Here is a 24,529-nt window from a genome sequence, read left to right as displayed (position 1 = left end):
GAACATGGGTCTCTTGCTGTGGACTTAGGTCGTGTTGCCCCAGAACACACACACACACACACACACACACACACACCATGGATTCACTGCATGTCCACTTCACTTCTGGCAAGTTTGTGCCCCCACTGTCTCACCCAGGCTGTCCCAGTCAGGACACACATAGAACAAATCTACCATGAACAATAGGTCCGGGCACGCTGATTACCAGCTATGTGAAAGGTTTCAATAAAGAAAGTAATTCTCTACTAAACCTTTGGGCTCCATGGGCAGTTCTGACTGCCAACTCTCAGAGATCTCCAAGGGCTGGTACACACAGTGGGCCAAGGGAGGGCTCCATATCAACTTCATGGGTTCCTGCAAGAGGATTTTGTTGATTCTTTCATGATTCTGAACTTAGGATACATCTTAACATTAATAGCAAAATAGCTTCCTTGATTGCAGGCAGAGGATGAGGCCATGATGTTCCTGTTGTGTGTGAACCAGCATCTGTGGACCAAGTCTGTTCTGTGCCCATGGGATTTTAGCTTCTGGATTCTTCCTTTTTACTTAATATGTCTTCATAAGAATCACCTATAAAATGATGCAGCTATATTCTTAGTGATTTCAAAATTATACGTTGCATATAAAATTTATATACTTTTATGTAAAATAAAGTTTAGGCTTTCCGGAGGAAACTGCTTCCTCACACTGGCTGCCCTCTGTGCCTCGTTCATGCACCTTGGGGCCAGCATCCCCTGCCAGCAGGAGCAACTCTCCACCGTAATGTGGCTGATGCTTGAAGAGAAGGTTACTGCCCAGAGTCTCGTAATACAATTTAAAAATTGACTGTGACTTAACTAAGCGGGAAATGGCGATGATGGTACTGGCATTTGGGGGTATGTTTCAAAGTGATTTTGTTGATTTAGGAAGGAGTTCTAACCCCAAGGGGGTCAGGACCATGATCTGGAGTTGGTAAAAATACAAGTGAGGCCCTGAAACCGTGGGAAAGGTCAGCAGCTCAGTGTTTCCCAAGATAGTCCCTCCCAGGACTCAGCTGCTAGCCTGAGCAGTTCTGTAGAGCAGGGAATGCCAGTGTCAGTTAGTAAACAGGTCAAACAAATAGAGGTGTGTGCTCTTATAATGTGAAGCTGTCCCATCAACCCTCCAAAAACCTGGCTTCCGGAAAGCAAGGAGCAGGGCCGTCAGAGGCCTGGAGTCCCCCCATGCCCAGCTGACGTGTTTAATGGTGGGCATGACGCAGCACTTGGGTGTTTGGAGAGGAACTGAGATGCTGCGTTTGGAGCCTGTGACCCCTCTGGGCGGCAGTGTGTGGAGTGACTGTGGCCCCGGACAATACGGTACATGTGGGGCCTCTCTCCACATGCCTGTATAATTTCTCTCCAGGAAGGGGGTGTGCACCCAGGGAAACTCAGATGTATAGGCATTCTGGGATCAAAAAGTTGAAAGCCATGATAGTAATGACCCACCGAGGACTTCCCTGGTGGCACAGTGGCTGAGAATCTGCCTTTCAATGTAGGGGACATGGGTTCGATCCCTGGTCGGGGAAGATCCCACCTGCTGCAGGGCAACTGCCTGTGCTCCACAGCTACTGACCCTGTGCTCTAGGGTCCGCAAGCCACAGCTACTGAAACCTGCGTGCCTAGAGCTGTGCACCGCAACAAAGAGTAGCCCCCCTCTCCTCAAGCAGAGAAATCAACAAAGACCTAGAACAGAAAAAAAAAAAAGAAAGACCCATCAGGCACCCTGCTGAGTCTGTTGACTGATGCTGGAGGCTGCGTGTCCCCTGGGCGACTCCCATGGCTTTGATCTGGCTGGCCATTCAGCTCCCCACGTCAGAGCCCTCAGCTGTGCAGAAGTGGTGGGGGGCCCATCTGTGATTATTTCTAGAACACGAGTGAGACACAAAATACCCTCTGTCTGGGGCATTCTGAGAGTAAGTGATGAAAAGTCTAAGAAGATGAGATTGCTGACAACTTTTATTCTGTGATTCTGCAAAGCAGGAAGAAGTGCAGAGAATTCTGCAGGCCCAGGCCTGGAAGAATCTGCATGAGGGGTGAATGTACATGTTCCTGCATCTTTGGACATGTCTGTCCAGGCAGATGGGGCAGTGAGTCAGAAAACTTCCTGCCTTTTGAAAAAAAAAAAACAAAAAAAGGACAACAAACAAACAAACAAACAAACAAACAAAAACACCCAACTGACTGAAAAAGATAAGGCCTTTGAGTGAAGAGTGTAAATATAAAAGAGAAAGTGGGTCTTCCTTCCCACCCTCTAGCCCCACCACCAGCTTCTTCAGCCACTGCTGTCAGAGCCCTCGAGCACTGGGATCCCCACAGGCTCTGGGAGGTGGGATTGGTAGGCAGCACATGGCTTTCCTTTGCCCCAGGAAGTGGACTCTGTGCAGTGGAGGAGAATAGTTAGAGCCTCATGCTCTTTGTTTTCTTATCAAAAAATGACTCAACTTTCTTGGTGGTCAGAACCAAATACTTTATCATTTCAGGAGTTTGCTTCGTAAGTGGAAAAACAGCACATACACACAATACTGGGATACAGGTTTGGGGATTCTTAGAGATCTTCTACCAGCAGGGGGCCCATAACTCCAGGTTAAGAACACCCCAGGAGAAAAATTTTGCAAAGTGTAGGAAATAAAACCAAACCGCTTTCCCACGTCCACTACCATAAACAGTCTGCTTTTCCTTCAGTTTCCTCTAGCGTTTGCGCTGTCAAAGCCCTTCCCCATCAATTTGCACTGTTAAAACCCTGCCTCTCCATTACAACTGCTTTTAACAGCTGTGTAATACTCTACTGCTGAGGCATAGTTTGAAGTGAAAGCCGCTCAGTCATTTCCGACTGTTTGCTACCCCACAGACTATACAGTGCATGGAATTCTCCAGGCCAGAATACTGTAGTGGGTAGCCTTTCCCTTCTCCAGGGGATCTTCCCAACCCAGGGATCGAACCCAGGTCCCCAGCATTGCAGGCGGATTCTTTACCAACTGAGCCACGAGGGAAGCCCGAGACATAGTTTGCTGTTGGATGTTTAGACTGTTCCCACTTCTGGATCATTAGACATAACACTATTGTAACATCTGTAGACATACAGTTTTGTCTCTGTTTCACTTAATTTCCTTTGAGTATATTCCTAGAGGTGGGATGATTAGGCCAGAAGGTTTAAAGAATTTTTCATGTCCATGGTGTGTGTGTTGTATGTTCAGCTGCTAAGTCATGTCCGGCTCTTTGCGATTCCAAGGACCGCAGCACGTCAGGCTTCCCTGTCCTTCACTGTCTCTTGGAGTTTGCTCAAATTCATGTCCATTGAGTCAGTGATGCTATCTAACCATCTTATCCTCAGCTGCTCCCATCTCCTTTGGCCTTCAATCGTTTCTAGCATCTGGGTATTTTCCAATGAGTTGGCTCTTCGAGAATCAGCTGGCCAAAGTATTGGAGCTTCAGCTTCAGTATCACTCCTTCTAATGAATATTCAGGGTTGATTTCCTTTAGGATTGACTGGTTTGATCTCCTTGCTGTCCAAGGGACTCTCAAGGGTCTTCTCCAGCACCACCTTGATACACCTTGTTAAATTCTGATGCTCAGACCTGTTGTTTTATTTATTTTTAAATTTAAATGTTTTCATCATTTATTTTATTCTGGCTGTGCTGGGTCTTGGTTGCTGCTAGGACTTTAGTTGCGGTGAGCGGGAGCTGCTCTCTAGTTGCGATGCACAGGCTTCTCACTGTGATGCCTTCTCTTGTTGCGGAGCACAGCTGCAGGCACTTGGGCTCAGCAGTTGTGGCATGCAAGCTTCAGTTGCTGTGGCGCACAGCTTTAGTTGCCCGTGGCATGTGGAATCTTCAAAGATCAGGGATGGAACCATAGTCCCCTGCATTGGCAGGTGGATTCTAAACAACTGGGCCACTGGGAAAGTCCATAAACATGTTTTAATTACAGTTTAATCACCAACAGAGCAAGGAGGTGGGATCAGATGGCCTGTAGGAAGGCAAGGTGCTTGTGGGGCTGGGGGGTGCAGCCTTTAGCTGCTGAGAGTGACTGCTGGAAGGTGCAGAGCTGTGTCCTGTGCTCATGCGCCTGGTGGGAACTGGAAACTGTCCCTCCCTGCCCTGCTGCTTCTTGAGGAGGCTAACAGTTGCTCAGTAATAGCTCAGCTGGTAAAAAATCTCCCTGAAATGCAGGAGATCCCAGTTCCATTCCTGGGTTGGGAAGATCCCCTGGAGAAGGGATAGGCTACTCACTCCAGTATTCTTGGGCTTCCCTGGTGGCTCAGATAGTAAAGAATGCAATGCAGGAGACCCAGGTTCGATCCCTGAGTCAGGAAGATCCCCTGGAGGAGGGCATGGCAACCCACTCCAGTATTCTTGCCTGAAGAATCTTGTGGACAGAGGAGCCTGGTGGGCTATAGTCCATGAGGTCACTCCGACAACACACACACACACACACACACACACACACACACAACCCGAGTATGCTCTGGCTGACCTCCACCTGACCGGGCTTGCTTTTAAGATTTGAATAGAATGGAAAGTTAATGCAGAATCCAGTCTTTGTGTTCTGACTTCCCAGCAAACTCCAGAGCTGCGGAGAGTCAGACAGATTGAATAATAAGTTTGCTTTGCTTTGACTGTACTACTTGAATTTCTTGAATCTACAACCTGGAAAACTTCTGTTTAAACTTCTGAAGATACATCAGAATGCCCTATGTTTTATAGGAAAAAATGTAGTGTAGTAAAATGTCAGTCAATTTATTATTTTTTGTGGTTTCTTTTAGTAGTGGATTAGTTTCCTGTTTTTTGCTTTTCTTTCTTTAGGGATTTGGGGAACAGAAATCCTATAAATCTTCTTTACTGGATCCACAATCTACCGCCCCTTGGCAACTGTAAAAATGGTCTGATGCCTTTCAGTCCATGATGATGACCTTTTGAAAGGCCTTGGAAAATCTGTTTGTGAATTTCCACCAGGCTGTACAATCATTCCTCTCTCAAATTCCTGCATCCCAGATGCTGCTCTAGAAAACTTATTTTACATTTATGTCTATGAGCCACTGAGTTAATTTTTGTATATGGTATGGAGTATGGATGAACGTTTAAATTTTTTTACATAAGATGTCTAATTATTTCGGCACTATTTGTTGAAAAAAGCTATTATTTCCCACAGAATTGCATTTACATCTTTGCAAAAAAATCAGTTGTCCATAAATGTGTGGGTCTGTTTTGGGGTTCTTTACTGTGTTCATTGGTCTATTTTTCTATCTTGATATCAGGTCCATACAGTCTTGATTACTACAGCATAATAAAAAAGAAACCTTGAGATCAGATAGTGTTGGGCCTCCAGCTTTTGTCCTTTTTTCATAGTTTGTTTTGACCACTTCAGGTACTTTGCATTTCCATATAAATTTTAGAATTAGTCTGTCAATTTCTACCCAACTAAAGCTGTTGGGAATTTTGTTGGGATTTCTGACATCTTAGTAATATTGAGCCTTCTGATCCATGAATAAGGTATATCTCTCAACTTATTTAGGTATTCTTTAATTTCTTTCATCAGTATTTCATAGTTGTAAGTGTGAGTTAAGTTTCATAGCTGTAAGTTGTAAGTCTTATACATTTTTGTCAAATTTATCCCTAAGTATTTTATATTTCTTGATGCTGTTATAAATGGTATTATCTTAATGGGCTTCCCAGGTGGTATGGTGGTAAAGAATCCACCTGCCAATGCAGAAGTTGAAAGAGACTTAGGTTAGATCCCTGGATCAGAAAGATTTCCTGGAGTGGGGAATGGCAACCTGCTCCAGTATTCTTGCCTGGAAAATTCCATGGATGGGATCCTGGTTGGTCATAGTCATGGGGTCACAAACAGTTAGACATGACTGAATGACAGAGCATGTGCACACCCACACACATTATCTTAATAATTCCAATTTCCTATTGTTCATTGCTAGTATATTGGAGTAGAATTAACAGCTGTATGTTGACCTAAAATCCTGAAGCTTACTAAACTCGCTTATTAGTTCTAGCAATTTTTTAAAAAATAGATTCTATCAAGATTTTTTGTTCATTAATTTATCTTAATTGGAGGATAATTAATTCACAATATTGTGATTTTTTTTTGCCATATATTGACATGAATCAGCCACAGGTATACATGTATCCCCCCATCCTGAACCTCCTCCCTTCCATTCTATCCCTCTGGGTTGTCCCAGAGCACCAGCTTTGGGTGCCTGCTTCATGCATCTATTTTACTTGTGGCAATGTACATATTTCAGTGCTGTTCTCTCAAATCATCCCACCCTTGCTTTCTCCCACTGAGTCCAAAAGTCTGTTCTTTACATCTGTGTCTCCTTTGCTGCCCTGCAGGTAGGATTGTTGGCACCGTCTTTCTAAATTCCATATATATGCGTTAATATACCGTATTTGTCTTTCTCTTTCTGACTTACTTCACTCTGTATAATATACAGGGATGATCATAAATCAATAAATTTTATTTCTTCCTTTTCAATCTAAATGTCTTTTATCTCTTTTGCTTGCCTGCTTACACTGCTGACTAGACATCGTGAGAGCAGACATCCTTGTCTTGTTCTTGAATCATAGGGGAAATGCAGTCAGTCTTTACCACCAAGTATTACATTAGCTATAGGTTTTCTGTAGGTGTTCTTTATCAGATTGAATAAGTACCTTTATGGCTGTAATTTTTTTTTTTTAATTAGAAATAGATGTGAGCTTAAAAAATAGTGAAAAGTGTTTCATCTTATTCCATTCTGGCTGTCACCTTACTTGCTCAATAGAAATTGAATTATATCATCAATAAATAAGGCAAATACATCTGAGATGCATATAGTCATATGCAACATTCATCTGTAGCTAGCCATGTCTTTGTTGATCCAATTAATCATTTAAGTTGCATATTCTAAAATTAACCATTAAAAATCATATCATGTACATATTATTTAAAGCTAAGAAGAAAAAAATGAGAAGACTTTAGCCTCTGAAACTATAGCTGAATTGTCTTTTGGATTAATTATCCATAATTCATGTAAGATTTGGCATTCCAGGACCCTGTGAATATAAAATGTGATTATCTTATGACAAAAAGTGATAAGTCAATGAGTCAAAAATACAATTACTTTAATAAGGGTAGGTACTCTTAATGGACAAGTAAATGTCAAATTGATTAGAGAATTTTAGTGGAAAACAGTGGCATAAATAAAAACGAGAGGAAGCCTTTTGATGGATCAACACCTGATGAAGCAGATATATAAAGAGCCCCAAAGTGAGAGGAGACATTTCATCCTAGATATTTCATCTTTCACTCCAAGATACCAAAAGCAAACCAGGTTTCCAGTGCCATAGCTTATTGTGCTCCCCTCTGCTGCATGTTCCCACCAGCCCCGCCACTACTGTCTGCTCCTCTGACAAATTCTGGGCATGAGTTTGCCTGCCCAGCCCCTGCTCACGTATGGTTTGGTTACTGGAGACAACCTGCCGTGACAGCTGCCCAAACCCTGCCACATTCCTCAACCCTATGTGCCCACCTGCTTCCTGCTCAACTCTACCCAGCCCACCCCAGACCTGGAAACCATCAACCTCACAGCCTTCACTCAGCCCACCTTGAGCCTTGTGTCCCAAGCTGCTGCTAACTGATGTTTGACTCACTCAGTGCCTGGTAATAACACAGAAACTGTCTATTTGGCATTCACTTGCTCAGTATTTTATCATGTATTGAGGTAGATCTGGTGGCATAGATATGGAAAGCCTACTTTTTATCCTAATGGAAAGAAAATAAATAAGCTTTTATGGTTATTTGGCTGAATAACAATTTGGTTCATTTGGGCAGGTGAATGTCATCTATTGTCAAAATAGTATTAAAGTCTGTAAGATCTCAGACCCTATTTTATTGGTCATATTGCTTCCTGGATCCCATTTATTGTATTGGGCATTTTCACAGAGGAAAAATAATTTCTTGATGGATTTTCTCAATAAGCTATTTCTGTGGCAAAAAAAGAGAAATAGATGTGAAATTTTGTTGAGTGCTTTTTCTGTATCTATGGAAGTAATTGTTTAGTTTTTTATATTTAATCTTTTACATTTTAAAGTTTATAACTATGTTCATTTGCATTGATTTTTAAAATGTTAAACCAACCTTGCATTCCTTGCAAACCCAAATTGGTATAATGTATTTTCCCTTTCATACATGATTGACTTTAATTTGCTACATTAAAAAAATTATTTATTTGGCTACACTGGATCTTAGTTGCAGCACATGAGATCTTTGTTGTGTCATGCGGGATCTTTTGTTGAGACACATGGATTGTCCAACTGTGGTGCACAAGTTCTGGAGCATCCTGGACTCAGTAGTTGCAGTTCATGAGCTTAGTTGCTCTGTGACATGTGGGGTCATAGTTTTCAACCAGGAATCAAATCCTCATCCCCTGCATTGCAAGGCAAATTCTTAGCCATTGGTCCACCAGGGGAGTCCCTGATTTGCTAAAATTTTATTTAGAATTTTTGCATTCATATTAATGCAGAATATTGGTTTTTAGTTTTATTTTCTTGTAATATTCTTTTCTGGTTTTGGAATTAGGAAGGCTGGCCTGATAGAATAGGTTAGGATATACTCCTTTGTGTTTAATTTTCTGGGGTTTCCTTTGTGGGAATGGTTTTAACCACCAATTGAATTTCTTCACGTGGGAGTGCTTTGACCAACTTTCATGAGAGTGGGATTGCTTTCAAGATTTAAATTAAACAGTAACCTAATGCAGAAGCCAGTCACCACATTGCGTAATTCTGAGCAAACTTCAGAGAATCTAAGTCTCTGAAACTACTCAGAATACTGAGTTTTATATTGACTATATTGCTTTTATTTATTTTATTTCTATCAGGTTACCTCTTTCTTTTTAAATGAACTTTGGCAGCTGGTGAATTTTAAGGAATTTATCCATTTCAGTTATCAAATTTATTAACAAAAAGTTGTTCACAGTTTTCCCTTATAATTCTTTTTAATATATGTGGAATCTGTGATGATGTCACTTCTCTCATCTTTGAATCTTGGCAATTTATGTCTTTTCTTTAGTTGGATAATTAAAGAAAAATACCGTATTTTGTTATTTTAGTGGTTACTCTGGGTTTCTGGTATACTTGTCATGGTCTATTTTCAAGTGATGTTAGACCACTGCATATCCAAGAAAGCCACAGGAGTAAGCTTTAATTCCTCCCCTCCTATGCTTTATAGCTTTGTCACCATCCAGTTTCTAATGCTTACTACAAATCTCAAAATCCATAGTTTGTATTTTTATAGAAGCAAATGTCTTTTAAAAGGGTTTAAACCATAAGAAGAAACCATATATTTTCATTCATGTAGACACAATTTCTGGTGCTTTATCCCTTTATCCTATTTTCATCTGATTTAATCACCTACCTGCTTGCAGAGACACCCCTTAACATTTCCTGATGTATGAGTCTACTCCTGGGCTTCCCTGGTGGCTCATATGGTAAAGAATCCACCTGCAATGTGGGAGACCTGGGTTCGAGGTCTATTTATAAGAAATTCTTTGAGCCTTTGTAAATTTGAAATACATTGGATTTTGCTTTTTAAAATTAAAACTTTTTTCCCACCAAACTAATGCAAACTATTTATTTCAAGTTAGTTATTTTATGCAGTAGCTTTCCCCCTCAACAGACCTGTGATAACAACATCTTTTAAATCTGTAAATAATGTTATCAAAGTAATCTTAATCTTTGAAATCTCACAAAAATTTATATTTTACAATCCACCCTGAATATCAAGGCTTCAAGAATAGCACAACACTTCCTATATCCAAATATTTTACAGCTGTACCCAGAAAGAAAAAAAGGGGGAAAAAAAACACATATGCTTGGTTAAGGGCTAACCTTACCTGAGCAGCCAGAAATAAAATAAAATATCCAAATTATTAGCATTAATTTAATACAATTATAACTTCAATAGTCACTTTGTCATTGACAGTGATTGCTTGAGCACAGGGGTGAGTGCCCCAAGGGCTGGTAGTAGAAGCTGCTGCTGCAGACCAGTGTCTCTTCCTCTCTGCACTGCCAGCTCTATCCTGTGCATTGCCCCATATATACTGTGTGTATGTGTGTGTGTTTTAAAAATATTTCCCACCACACAAAGTTCTCTCTATTAAGCAGGTAACAGGGAAGAACAACAACAAAAGCTAAACAAGCCAACTGTTCGCTCTCTCTTTGGGATATGACTATTTTTCCTGTGCATGAAATATTCAACAATAACATAAGAAAAGGAAAAGAACAATTTCTTCTGTATAATCCCTAAACACACAAGCTGAGTTTACTGGGTCAGATTTAACTGTGAGCATTTATATGCCTACTTCCAGGCATTGTCATCAGCTGTGTCACTGCTACTTGTCTCTGTGTCTGAGTCCTCAAACTCTGCTCTGCAAGTGGTCCTCCAAGGGGAGAATAGGTTGGAACTTCGACTGCAAGAAGCCATTCTTCCTAAAGCCGTTTCTTATCAGCTGCTCTGTCTTCATGTGGTACTCTCTGAGGTCATCCTTTGTGAGGGGAAGGAAATTCTCATCATTTTCAGGATACTCCTGCCATCCCATTGCTTTCAGTAACCTGTGCTCTGCTTCCAGTGAGTGAGAGAGGACCTCCCTTTCCTTTTCTACAGGGAGAGCGAGACCATTCTGATGACAGCCTTCCTCTCATTTTCCTTTGGTTCAGGTGTGCTATTATCCTCCAAATCTTTCAGCTTCTCACACTCTCTGCCCTCTGAGAAATCCCTATTCCGGTCATCCTTCAGAGTCTTCAGGAGCTCGCTCTTCCTGTCAGTAGTTCAGCGGGTCAACCTGGTCAGATGAGAGGAGCTGATCTCAATTGGAGGAGTGGTGCTGGTGGGGCTGTCTTTGGGAGAGCTTAAAACTATACCACCAGCCAGTACTACTGGTTTGATAACAGATTGGTCTGTAAAAGCAGACTCTTGGCTAAAGCAAAGTCTTTGACTGTGTGGATCACAATAAACTGTGGAAAATTCTGAAAGAGATGGGAATACCAGACCACCTGACCTGCCTCTTGAGAAACCTGTATGCAGGTCAGAAAGCAACAGTTAGAATTGGACATGGAACAATAGACTGGTTCCAAATAGGAAAAGGAGTATGTCAAGGCTGTATATTGTCACCCTGCTTATTTAACTTCTATGCAGAGTACATCATGAGAAATGCTGGGCTGGAAGAAGCACAAGCTGGAATCAAGATTGCTGGGAGAAATATCAATAACCTCAGATGTGCAGATGACACCACCCTTATGGCAGAAAGTGAAGAAGAACTAAAGAGCCTCTTAATGAAAGTGAAAGACGAGAGTGAAAAAGTTGGCTTAAAGCTCAACATTCAGAAAACTAAGCTCATGGCATCCGGTCCCATCACTTCATGGGAAATAGATGGGGAAACAGTGTGAGACTTTATTTTTTTGGGCTCCAAAATCACTGCAGATGGTGACTGCAGCCATGAAATTAAAAGACGCTTACTCCTTGGAAGGAAAGTTATGACCAACCTAGATAGCATATTAAAAAGCAGAGACATTACTTTGCCAACAAAGGTCTATCTAGTCAAGGCTATGGTTTTTCCAGTGATCATGTATGGATGTGAGAGTTGGACTATAAAGAAAGCTGAGCACCGAAGAATTGATGCTTTTGAACTGTGGTGTTGGAGAAGACTTGAGAGTCCCTTGGACTGCAAGGAGATTCAACCAGTCCATCCTAAATGAGATCAGTACTGGGTGTTCATTGGAAGGACTGATGTTCAAGCTGAAACTCCAATACTTTGGCCATCTCATGCGAAGAGCTGACTCATTTGGAAAGACGCTGATGCTGGGAAAGATTGAGGGCAGAAGAAGGGGAAGACAGAGGATGAGCTGGTTGGATGGCATCACTGACTCAATGGACATGAGTCTGAGTAAATTCCAGGAGTTGGTGATGGACAGAGAGACCTGGTGTGCTGTGGTTCCTGGGGTTGCATAGAGTCGGACACAACTGAGTGACTGAAATGAACTGAACTGGCTAGAGGAAAGGGATCCTGATTTGTGTTCCATTCTGTTAGCTTTCCATGCACTGGCCTTGGATAGAGATGGTACAGGCTTAGGAACCGGGTTCTTATAGACACTTGGAACCATAGTTGATGGTTTGTTTCCATTTGCATGATGAGATCCTGGTGAATGCAGCAGACAAGGCAGCAGCAGGATCTTCTTTGAGAACTTTTTTGATGACTAGCATTTTGGAGGGCTGCTTGGCAGTAGGTGGGTTTTCCCACACTCTAGAAGGGGTCCCAATAGATCTGCATGGCTGATTCTGTTTGCCAGTTTCTGGATTCAAAGAAGGAAAGTCTTCCTCTTCAAACTTTTCCGCCTTATCTTTTTTCTTCTCTCCCCTAATATCTGTAGGTGGCTTTTCCTAAAAGGCACATTCTTTCTTGGAGTGGAAGCTGCCATTCCAGTGGTGATGGTTTCCAGTGCCAACCCCACTATGCTGGCTCATACCATCATGACCTAATGCAGAGCCATGCCAACTAGATAGGTTCCCTGTGATTCCAGCATATGCTCCCTTAGAGACACCAGAGTCCACAGAATCATGGCGGAACAGGGAGGGCTGGTGCCAAGAATCTCCTATTATCTGAAGAGGTCCATTGTTGAAAATGCCATCAGAGGAATTATGTCTACAACAGCTTACTCCAAATCTACCATCTCCTTGGGATAGGTGCCCTCCATGTTTTTCAAAAGTTGCTGTAGGTGACTTAGCTGAATGTGGTGTTGAGAATTTTAGCCAAGCAGGAACAAAGTCATGCTGCACCATTTAAATCCAGTGTCTCTTTTCAACAAGGTGAGGCCTCCAACCTTATGGCCAGGATCCCAGAGTATAATCCCTGTGGTCCTGCTTCCTGAACTTCTTTGAGCTGCCAGCTGGATTTCCATGAGGTTCTCTTGTTAAGAGGGTACTTAATTAGGCTGGCCAGCAGAATGCCTTACGATGAAGCACAAAGAAGCCAGGCTCTGTGTGGATCAATCTCTCAGTCCCCTCAACTGCTTATCTTAAACCATCTACTTCTTGACATATTTCCCAAAGGGGAAGGAAAAAGGGGAGAGAGAGGGGGACATAAAACGTATTTGTTCCATTTAAAAAATGGGGGAAAGGGAAAGAGCTATATCAATGTTCAGCTCATTCAACTTCCTTGAGTGATGACACTATGATGTTGCTTAAATAGATGATACGTGGACATCTGCACAGTGAATGCAAATGCTGTTCATAACAAGGTCATAGCTTAGAAAGACAGAATGACTTCTGTTTGGTCAAATAATGTCATTGAAGTGATAGATCAAAAATAAAACATTGAAGAGCTATAAAAGATCTTCTGAGTAGTCAACTCTAGTAGCAAAACATCCATCCACATTACAAAGCCATTAATTTACAAATCTCATTATTCTTACATGGCTGCTAAAAATAGTCTGCAGGTATGAGTTTATATTTGTCTTATCCTTCAAAATCTAAAGACGTAAGAAACCTTGTTAAAAAAAAAAAAAAAACAGACAGGAACTTGATATGATTTCGCTCCAAGAATAGCAGCTTTCAAGGCAAATTTCTTGGTATAAAACTCCCAAATATTTCTTCTATTTCTTTGGTCTTCACTATTTATAAATTCAAAGCAAAATTAAAACAAGTAGAAAGGAAGGGCTTAAGAACAGTCATGGAGAAAGTTCCAAAGTGAGGTTTTCTTCTTTTCAGTTTTCTGTGTTTCACTCCTTCTGCCTGTTTCTGAAGACTAAATTGAGTTAATGGAGGGTAATAAGAATCTTCTGCTTCAGTAGAAAGGTCACTTTGGATCCATTTTCATCATTGTTCAATCATTTAAAAAGCCACAGGAATCTATCATGGGCAGTGGAGGGGCTACGCTACCAGTCGCGGCGTCTGAGGGCGTGTCCCCAGCTTCCTGATCCAGCAGAGGTGGAGAGCCCACATCCATAACAAAGGTCTTCCCAAAAATCAAATTAAAGACATCTTTGATGGATGTTGAGTTCTAGATTAACAGATATTTTCCCCTTTCAATACTTTCATGATATTATTTTTCTGTGTTGCTATCTGCATAGTTTTGGGTGATAAATTTGCTTTTATACTTATCTTTTCCCTCTGTACATATATTGTTTTTCCTCTTCTGACTTAAGGTTTTATTCTTGTCACTAGTTTCAAGTAGTTTAATTATGATGTATCTTGGTTTGATTTTCTTCATGTTTCTTGTGCTTGGATTTCATTGCACCTCTAAACATCTGCGGATTTTCGTTGTTTGAAAAAAAAAATGTCCACCATTTCTTCAAACATTTTTTTCTCTTCCCCCAGTCATATCTTCTTCAGGGCCTCCAACTAAATGTATGTTGGGTCTTTGGAAGTTGTCCCATAACTTACTGGTACTTTCTGATTTCATTTTTTCACAGTTTGAGTTTGGATAGTTTCTATTGCTATGTCTTTAAAATCACTAATCGTTTCCTCTGCAATGTCTAATCTTTTGTTAATTTCATCTAGTTTATTTTTTCTCTCAGAAATTATAGTTTCCCTGTCAAAAAACTTTAGTGCTTTTAAAATATATTTTTCAAGTCTCAACTTTGAAAACATAAGGCAAATATTTGTATTAGCTATTTTAACGTTCTTTTCTGGTAATTCTTTTACGTGTGTTAATTCTGGACTGGTTTTGTTTGATTGACTCTTCTCTTCATTCAGGAGTGGGAGTGCGAGTACCCAGGGTTGTGGACTCTGCAGGTCTGCCTGGGAAGAAACAGCTGCCTGATTTTGAGTAGCCATAAAACTTCAACCCCAGGAGCCCAATGAACTGACTTGGCTGCATCCAATCCAGGCTCCACATGGCCATCTCCTATTTTGCCCTTCCTGAATTATGAGGTGAAGATGCTCACCCAGGCAGCAAAGGACCCTGTGTTGTCTTCAGAAGGGCACTACACAGCCTCACCTGGGATATGTCAGGCTATGATCACTGGAATGCAAATATCCACCTTGTCTCTTCTAAGATGTGCCCACAAACTCTACCCAGCTCAAATTCAGTCACCATAGATGGATAGGGAGCTAACTTTTTGTGACCTAATCCCAAGACCAAGGCACTATATTTCCAAGTCTAACTTGACTCAAATATCTTTGCCTACTAGGGTTATTTTCTTGCTGTTGTGGTGAAATTGCTATTTTCAGTAGCTGAGAGAAATTCAGACTTTATTTCACTTAGTAGGAAATCCACTGTGAGGTAGGTGATTACCAGAAGTTGGTATTTTTATTTAACTGAATAGATGGATCCCTGAAGAAATGATCATAAATAATAATATTTTAAAGAGATTAATCTGTGCCTACAGGATGCAATCATTGGGGCAAATATCTATCAGATAGATCTTTTGTCCATTTAAAATTTTATGTATTTATAGCTTTGAGGCATAATACAAGTGGAGCAGGAACCTAGCCAGCAGCAAACAAACACAATTTCAAGAGGGAGATTTATTACTGCCTCTGGAAGTAAATCATAGCTGATATTCTGGGCTTAGTTTATTCTGAGCGTGTGATCTCACTCAATCAGATCACACTAAATATAGACCTGGAGAGGAGTCATGGCAGAACATCGATAGACCCACAAGCTGCCACCTGGGTTTTTCATGTCTTTTTCAGAAAGCAGTGAATTCATCTCAGCATTCAGTTTCTTTTAAGATAAAGCAGGAGGATCATCCCTTGCTGATTCCTGGAGGGAAACTCAAACTGCTATGAAAATATATTCACAGTTGTATTTGGATTTATAGAATTTTAGGACAAAATTTACTATCTTTTTGCAAAATGTCCCTCTGCTCCACCATACCCTGTAACGTTCCATCCCTTATAGGATTATTGGCCATGATTATTCTGATCATGAGCAGCATTAAGGATGACTCATTTTACTGATATTTCTCTGTAATCTGTCTTGAAAGAAAGACCTTCTTAAAACTATAATGTTTATCAAAATATCAGAGAGATTTGGGTAATCTGGCTTCAACTTCCCTATCAGCCTCACTACCACTTTTGGAAAGAACACAATGTAAAATCTCCAGGATGGTTAAAAATTCATCCTAGTAATCAGGTTGTTTGGCAAACAAGTCCCCACAACCTCTCTCACAATCACTCCCTTCAGGGCTACTCACATGGTGGGTGCTCAATTCAACAAATACTTGGAAAAAAAAAAAAAAGGGAAAGGAGGAGTGGTCAGAAAGCAGAATATACACATATATGCTAACAGCTTACTCCCAGCCTAGGCTGTCTGTCCTGCACAAGTGACCTGAATGACACCACATGTATCTTTTCACTTTCAGAGCTTCCCTGATGGCTCAGCAGGTAAAGACTCTGCCTGCTATGTAGGAGACACAGGAGATGCAGATTCAATCCCTGGGTTGGGAAGATCCCTTGGAGAAGGAAGTGGCAACCCACTCCAGCATTCTTGCCTGAAAAATCCCATGAATGGAGAAGCCTCAATGGGCTACAGTCCAAAAGGCTACAAAGGGTCAGACATGATTGAGAAACTAAGCATGCATATCTTTTCACCAACTTTCATCACCTGCCAGCAAATGTGTTTCCAAGTGTGACAACCTGAGGCATTGTTTCTCTCGAGCTCTGCCTTCACTTCTCTTCATGGATGCATATCTGTGATTTTTTGGTTCTTGGATCCTCTCATGGTGATATATGACCTCAGAAGCTAAAATGTGAAAGGCCAGATCTCACTGGGAGGGGGAGATGGTCACTATGTCTTTTACTATAACTATCATCCTTGACTTCCTGTCCCTGAACATGTTTTTCTTTCCCCACCTTTCATCAGTTTAGTTCAGTTGCTCAGTTGTGTCCGACTCTTTGCGACCTCATGGACTGAAGCACAGCAGTCCTCCCTGTCCATCACCAACTCCCAGAGTTTACTCAAACCCATGTCCATTGAGTTGGTGATGCCATCCAACCATCTCATCCTCTGTCGTCCCCTTCTCTTCCCACTTTCAGTCTTTCTCAGCATCAGGTCTTTTCAAATGAGTCAATTCTTCATATCAGGTGGCCAAAGTATTGGAGTTTCAGCTTCAGCCAAAATATTGGAATATTCATCTTCCAATGAATATTCAGGATAGATTTCCTTTAGGATGGATTGGTTGGATCTCCTTTCTGTCCAAGAGACTCTCAAGAGTGTTTTCCAACACCACAGTTCAAAAGCATCAGTTCTTTGGTGCTCAGCTTTTTTTATAGTCCAACTCTCACATCCATACATGATCACTGGAAAAACCACAGCTTTGACTAGACAGACCTTTGTTGGCAAAGTAATGTCTCTGCTTTTAAATATGTTGTCTAGGTTGGTCATAACTTTTCTTCCAAGGAGCAAGCGTCTTTTAATTTTATGGCTGTAGTCACCATCTGCAGTGATTTTGGAGCCCCAAAAATAGTCTGCCACTGTTTCCATTGCTTCCTCATCTATTTGCCATGAAGTGATGGGACCAGATGCCATGATCTTAGTTTTCTGAATGTTGAGTTTTAAGCCAACTTTTTCGCTCTCCTCTTTCACTTTCATCAAGAAGCTCTTTAGTTCTTCTTTGCTTTCTATCATAAAGTGTGGTGTCATCTGCATTTCTGAGGTTATTGGTATTGCTCCCGGCAATCTTGATTCCAGCTTGTGCTTCATCCAGTCCAAGGTTTCCCATGATGTACTCTGCATAGAGGTTAAGTAAGCAGGGTGACAATACACAGCCTTGATGTACTCCTTTCTTGATTTGGAACCAGTCTGTTGTTCTATGTCCAGTTTTAACTGTTGCCTCTTGACCTGCATACAGATTTCTCAGGAGGCAGGTCAGGTGGTCTGGTATTTCCATCTCTTGAAGAATTTTCCACAGTTTGTTGTGATCCACACAGGCAAAGGCTTTGGTGTAGTCAATAAAGCAGAAGTAGATGATTTTCTGGAACTCTCTTCCTTTTTCAATGATGTTGGCAATTTGATCTCTGGTTCCTCTGTCTTTTCTAAATCCAGCTTGAACATCTGGAAGTTCATGATTCATGTATTGTTGAAGCCTGGCTTAGAGAATTTTGAGCATAACTTTACTAGAATGTGAGATGGGTGCAATTGTGTGGTAGTTTGAGCATTCTTTGGCATTGCCTTTCTTTGGGATTGGAATGAAAACTGACTTTTTCTAGTCCTGTGGCCACTGCTGAGTTTTCCAAATTTGCTGGCATATTGAGTGCAGCACTTTCACAGCATCATCTTTTAGGATTTGAAATAGTTCAACTGCAATTCCATCACCTCCTCTAGCTTTGATTGTAGTGATGCTTCCTGAGGTCCACTTGAGTTCGCATTCCAGGATGACTGGCTTCCGGTGAGTGATCACACCATCATGATTATCTGGGTCATGAAGTTCTTTTTTGTATAGTTCTTCTATGTATTCTTGCCACCTCTTCTTAATATCTTCTTCTTCTGTTAGATCCATACCATTTCTGTCCTTTATTGTACCCATCTTTTCATGAAATGTTCCCTTGGTATCTATAATTTTCATGAAGAGATCTCTAGTCTTTTATATTCTACTGCTTTCCTCTATTTCCTTCTTTGATCACTGAGGAAGCCTTTCTTATCTCTCCTTGCTATTCTTTGGAACTCTGCATTCAGATGCTTATATCTTTCCTTTTCTTCTTTGCCTTTTGCTTCTCTTCTTTTCACAGTTATTTTTGAGGCCTCTTCAGACAACCATTTTGCCTTTTTGCATTTCTTTTTCTTGGGGATGGTCTTGATCACTGCCTCCTATACAATGTCATGAACCTCTGTCCATAGTTCTTCAGGCACTCTATCAGATCTAGTCCCTTAACTCTATTTCTCACTTCCATTGTATAATTGTAAGGGATTTGATTTAGGTCATACATGAATGGTCTAGTGGTTTTCCCTACTTTCTTCAATTTACATCTGAATTTGGTGATAAGGAGTTCATGCTCTGAGCCACATTCAGCTCCCAGTATTGTTTTTGCTGACTGTATAGAGCTTCTCCATCTTTGGCTGCAAAGAATATAATCAGTCTGATTTAGGTGTTGACCATCTGGTGATGTCTATGTGTACAGTCTTCTCTTGCATTGTTGGAAGAGGGTGTTTGCTATAACCAGTGTGCCTACCTTTCATCATATCCCAGTAATTGCCTTGGTATAATATAAGGAGAAAAAAATGTATTTATTTAATAGGAACTTGACCTCACGAAGTCGTAGGAGCTAGGTGTGGCCCTAGTCTTTATGTCTGTTGCTAGATCTTGGAGTTCACAGGGAATGCAGCCAGGAGGAAATGTGGATACAACATGAGAGAAGACAAAGAGAAGCTGGAGCCCACAAGAGCAGACTAAAACACAAGTCCATTCTTGTTACCTCTGACTTTGGTGGTACAAATATTGTACAGAAACCAGGACCTTTTATCAAAGAACTAACCATAGACTGCTAGCCCAGAAGTCAGAGAAACTCAAGGGGGATTTAGGGAAAGGTGAGTCAATCTCAGGCCAATGAGGTAAGTCAATAGGTGAGGCATGTCAGTGAGCTACAGATGGTTAGCTTTCCACTTCTGTCCCCAAGATACTGCAGAAGAGCCTCTCTGTGCCCTCCCCTGACTAGAATAGGGAGCCCTGGGAAATGTAGGCCAGCCTAGACAGTGACATAGCCCACATCCCTAGCCTCCAAACAGATTATATCATACAGATCAAAATAAAATAAGCTCACCAAAATAAATGTATTACTAATTGTACTAGAATAGCAGTACTCATAGCTCAGTCAGTAAAGGATCTGCCTGCAATGCAGGAGACATGGATTCATTTCCTGGGTCAGAAAGATCCTCTGGAGAAGGAAATGGCAACCCATTCCAGTAGTCTCACATGGAGAATCCCATGGACAGAGGAGCCTGGCAGGCTACAGTCCATGGGATCACAAGAGTTGGACACAACTTAGTGACTAAACCACCACCCGCAGTACTAAAGAATTTTTGATCTTAGGATTCTTTTACATTCTTAAAAATTATCAAGGATCCCATAGATCTTTTGTTTATATAGACTATAGCTATTGATACTTGTTATTTTAGAAATTAAAACAAAGAAATGGAAAAATATTAATTTATTTAGAAATAAGAATACTAAACCATTACATGTTAATATGAGTAACATCTTTTTCTAGAATTAACTATATTTTCCAAAATTGAAAAAAATGAATGAGAGGAGAGATACTCTATATTTTTCAAATATCTTTAATGACTTTGCTGTTACTGTTTAGTTGCTAAGTTGTATCTGACTCTTTGTAACCTCATGGAAGGCAGCACCCCAGGTTCCTCTGTCCTCCGCCATCTCCTTGAGTTTGCTAAATTCATGTTCGTGGAGTCAGTGAGGCAATATAACTATCTCATCCTCTGCTGCCCCCTTTTACTTTTTTTTTAAATTTAATTTTAATTTTTTACCTTCAATCTTTCCCAGTATCAGGGTCTTTTCCAATGAGTCAGCTCTTTGCATCATGTGGCCAAAATATTGGAGCTTCAGCTTCAGACTCAGTCCTTTCAATGAATATCCAGGACTGATTTCCTTTGGGATTGACTGATTTGATCTCCTTGCAACCCAAAGGACTCTCAAGAGTCTTCTCCAACATCACAGTTCAAAGCATCAATTATTCAGTACTCAGCCTTCTTTATGGTCCAACCCTCACAACCGTACATCACTACTGGAAAAGTCATAGCTTTGACTAGACTGACTTTTGTCAGCAAAGTAATGTCTCTGCTTTTTAATATGCTGTCTAGGTTAGTCATAGCTTTTCTTCCAAGGAGCAAGTGCCTTTTAATTTCATGGCTGCAGTCACCATCTTTTGGAGCCCAAGAAAATAAAATGTCACTGTTTCCAATTTTTCTCCTATTTGCCTAAGTGCCATCATTTTAGTTTTTTCTTTTTTTTTACATTGAGTTTCAAGCCAGCTTTTTCACTCTTCTCTTTCACCCTCATCATTAAAGAGGTTCTTTAGTTCCTCTTTACTTTCTGCCATTAGAGTATTATCATCTGCATCTCTGAGGTTGTTGATATTTCTCCTGGCAATCTTGATTCCAGCTTGTGATTCATACAACCCAGTATTTTGCATGATATATTCTACATATAAATTAAATAAGCAGGGTGGCAATATACAGCCTTGTTGTACTCCTTTCCCAATTTTGAACCAGCCCATTGTTCCATGTCTGGTTCTAACTGTTGCTTCTTGACCCGCATACAGGTTTCTCAGGAGAAGGTAAATTTGTCTGGTATTCCCATATCTTTAAGAATTTTCCACAGTTTCTGTGATCCACCCAAAGGCTTTAACATAGTCAATGCAACAGAAGTAGATGATTTTCTGGAATTCCCTTGCTTCCTCCATGATCCAATGAATGTTGACAATGTGATTTCTGGTGCCTCTGCCTTTTTAAAACCCAGCTTGTACATCTGGAAATTCTTGGTTTACTTACTGCTGAAGCCTAGCTTGAAGAATTTTGAGCATAATCTTGCTAGCATGTGAAATGAGCACAATTGTATGGTAGTTTGAACATTCTTTGGCATTTCTCTTTCTTAGGATTGGAATAAAAATGGACCTTTTCCAGTCCTGTGGCCACTGCTGAGTTTTCCAAATTTGTTGACATATTGAGTGAAACACTTGAACAGCATCATCTTTTAGGATTTTAAATAGCTCGGCTGGAATTTCATCACCTCCACTAGCTTTGTTAGTAGTAATGCTTCCTGCAGTCCACTTGACTTCACACTCCAGAAAGTCTGGCTTTAGGTGAGTGACCACACCACTGTGGTTATGCGATTATTAAACATTTTTGTATCATACTGTGTATTCTTGCCACCTCCTCTTAATCTCTTCTGCTTTTGTTAGGTCCTTACTGTTTCTGTCCTTTGTAGTGCCCATCCTTGTATCCTTCCCTTTCTCCTTTGCCTTTGCTTCTTTTCTTTCCTCAACTATTTGTAAAGCCTCCTCAGACAACCATTGTGCCTTCTTGTATTTCTTTTTCTTTAGGATGGTTTTGGTCACTGCCTCTTGTACAGTGTTAAAAACCTCTATCCATAGTTCTTCAGGCACTCTGTCTAACAGATCTATTCCCTTGAATCTATTCATTCCCTCCACTGTGTAATCCTAAGGGATTTGATTTAGGTCACACCAGAATGGCCTAGTGGTTTTCCCTACTTTCTTCAATTTAAGACTGAAATTTTCAATAAGGAACTCATGATATGAGCTACAGTCAGCTCCAGGTCTTGTTTTACCAACTGTATAGAGCTTCTCCATCTTTGGCAGCAAAGAACAGAATCAATCTGGTTTCAGTATTGACCATCTGGTGATGCCCATTTGTAGAGTCGTCTCTTTGGTTGTTGGAAAAATGTGTTTGCTATGACCAGCATGTTCTCTTGACAAAACTCTGATAGCCTTTGCCCCGCTTCATTTTGTACTCCAAGGCCAAACTTGGCTGTTATTCCTGACGTCTCTTGACTTCCTACTTTTGCATTCCAGTCTACTACGGTGAAAATGACATCTTTTTTGATGTTAGTCATAGAAGGTGTTGTAGGTCTTCACAGAACCATTCAACTTAAGCTTCTTCAGCATCAGTGGTTAGAATATAAAGTTGAATAACTGTAATGTTGAATGTCTTGCCTTGGAAATGAACTGAGATCATTCTGTCATTTTTGAGATTGCACCCAAGTACTGCATTTCAGACTCTTTTGTTTACTATGAGGGCTGCTTCATTTTTTCTAAGAGATTCTTGCCCATAGTAGTAGATATAATGTTCATCTGAATTAAATCCACCCATTCCCATCTATTTTAGTTCATTAATTCCTAAGATGTCAATGTTTACTCTTGCTATCTCCTGCCTGACCATGTCCAGTTTACCTTGATTCATGGACTAACATTCCAGGTTCCTATGCAATATTGTTCTTTACATCATCGGACTTTATTTTCACCACCAGACACATCCACAGCTGAGCATCATTTCTGCTTTGGCCCAGCCACTTCATTCTTTCTTGCTGTGTGTGATTAGTTGCTCAGTCGTGTCCGACTCTTTGCGACTCCATGGACTGTAGCCCACAAGGCTTCTCTGTCCGTGGGATATTCCAGGCAAGAATACTGGAGTGGGTTGCCATCTCTCCTCCAGGGGATCTTCCCAACCCAAGGATAGAGTCCAGGTTTCCTGCATTGCAGGCAGATTCTTTATCATCTGAGCCACCAGTGAAGCAGGCAGATTCTTTACCATCTGAGCCACCAGTGAAGCTATTAGTAATTGCCCTCTGCTCTTCCCCAGTAATATTTTGGAAGCCTTCCGACCCGATGGGCTCATCTTCTGGTGTCATATCTCTTTGCCTTTTCATACTGTCAATGAGATTCTCCAGGCATGAATTCTGGAGTGGGTTGCCATTTTCTCCTTTAGCAGACTGTGTTTTGCCAGAACTCTCCACTACGACCCGTCCATCTTGGATGGCCCTGCACGGCATGGCTCATGGCTTATTGAATTATGCAAGCCCCTTTGCCACAACAAAGCTGTCATCCATGAAGGGGGTCTTTAACCTCTACCTTAATAGAAAATAGTTAGATTTTCATATCATATCAAACAGTTATATCATTCTGAATTTAGTCTGCTGAGATTCCACTCATCATGTAACCCCCTAGCAAATCCCACCACTCAGAGGGAATGAGAAAGACAAATAGCTTCTTAGTGTTATCATGAAAATAGCTTTGACTTCATGAACCCCTTCATAGGATGCTAGTGTCTCCCCAAGGATGGCTAGACCATACTTATCCACAAGGGAAGCACTGGGGCAATTATCTAATCACTGAAACCCAAGTAACATGCTCATGGCTCAATTATTTGGGCAATTTAGATATTTCTCCTTCCAGTTCCAAAAATTCATGACACAATATTCTACATCATTTTGCCCCTGCAGATTCTAGTAGTAAGAGGTAATAGAATTGGAAAGACAGAAAGAGCTAGAGAAATAACACGGACAGGAAGGAAGAGGAAGGAAGGGAGCACCCCTGGAATTTGCCTCATAGACCTTCACCATCAACTTGCTGAGAAAGAAGCAGGTCCAGAGTTCCTTGTGTGTTCCCAGAAGAGGCCAGCCTTCCATGTAGTCTCACTGGGTTCAGGGATCAGTTTCAACGGATTCCCTGAAGCTGTTGCAGAGTGGTCAAAGAAGTCTGGAGTGGGAGTAGCAACCTCATTGCGGATAGTTATCCATTTTTAAATGCCCCTGGCCCATCCCTGCCTAGGAGACTGAAAAATCAAATTGCTGCACTGTTGTCTATCAGTGATATTTTCATGTGCCTCAAAATCTTATTTTCCAGTGCTAGTTAAAAAAAATTGATTATAAAATAGAACCATTCTCTCAGAAAATATGAATATATTTATCAAGACTGCTGCTAAGTCACTTCAGTCGTATCCGACTCTGTGTGACCCCATAGACGGCAGCCCACCAGGCTCCCCCCGTCTCTGG

At 41.0% G+C, this 24,529-nt stretch overlaps 1 long non-coding RNA gene and 1 pseudogene across 1 annotated transcript in view; one reads left to right on the top strand and one right to left on the bottom strand.

Moving 5' to 3' along the window:
• The window catches only part of LOC139184469 (uncharacterized), an 81,577-nt gene that overhangs the window by 16,380 nt on the left and 40,668 nt on the right, over positions 1 to 24,529 (top strand). The window lies entirely within an intron of this gene.
• Positions 10,323 to 12,842, bottom strand: LOC109562727 (vasculin-like protein 1; annotated as a pseudogene).

Source organism: Bos indicus, chromosome 8, assembly GCF_029378745.1.
Source record: "Bos indicus isolate NIAB-ARS_2022 breed Sahiwal x Tharparkar chromosome 8, NIAB-ARS_B.indTharparkar_mat_pri_1.0, whole genome shotgun sequence".
NCBI classification, from domain to species: Eukaryota; Metazoa; Chordata; class Mammalia; order Artiodactyla; family Bovidae; genus Bos; species Bos indicus.
This window is presented reverse-complemented; position numbering and strand designations above follow the sequence as displayed.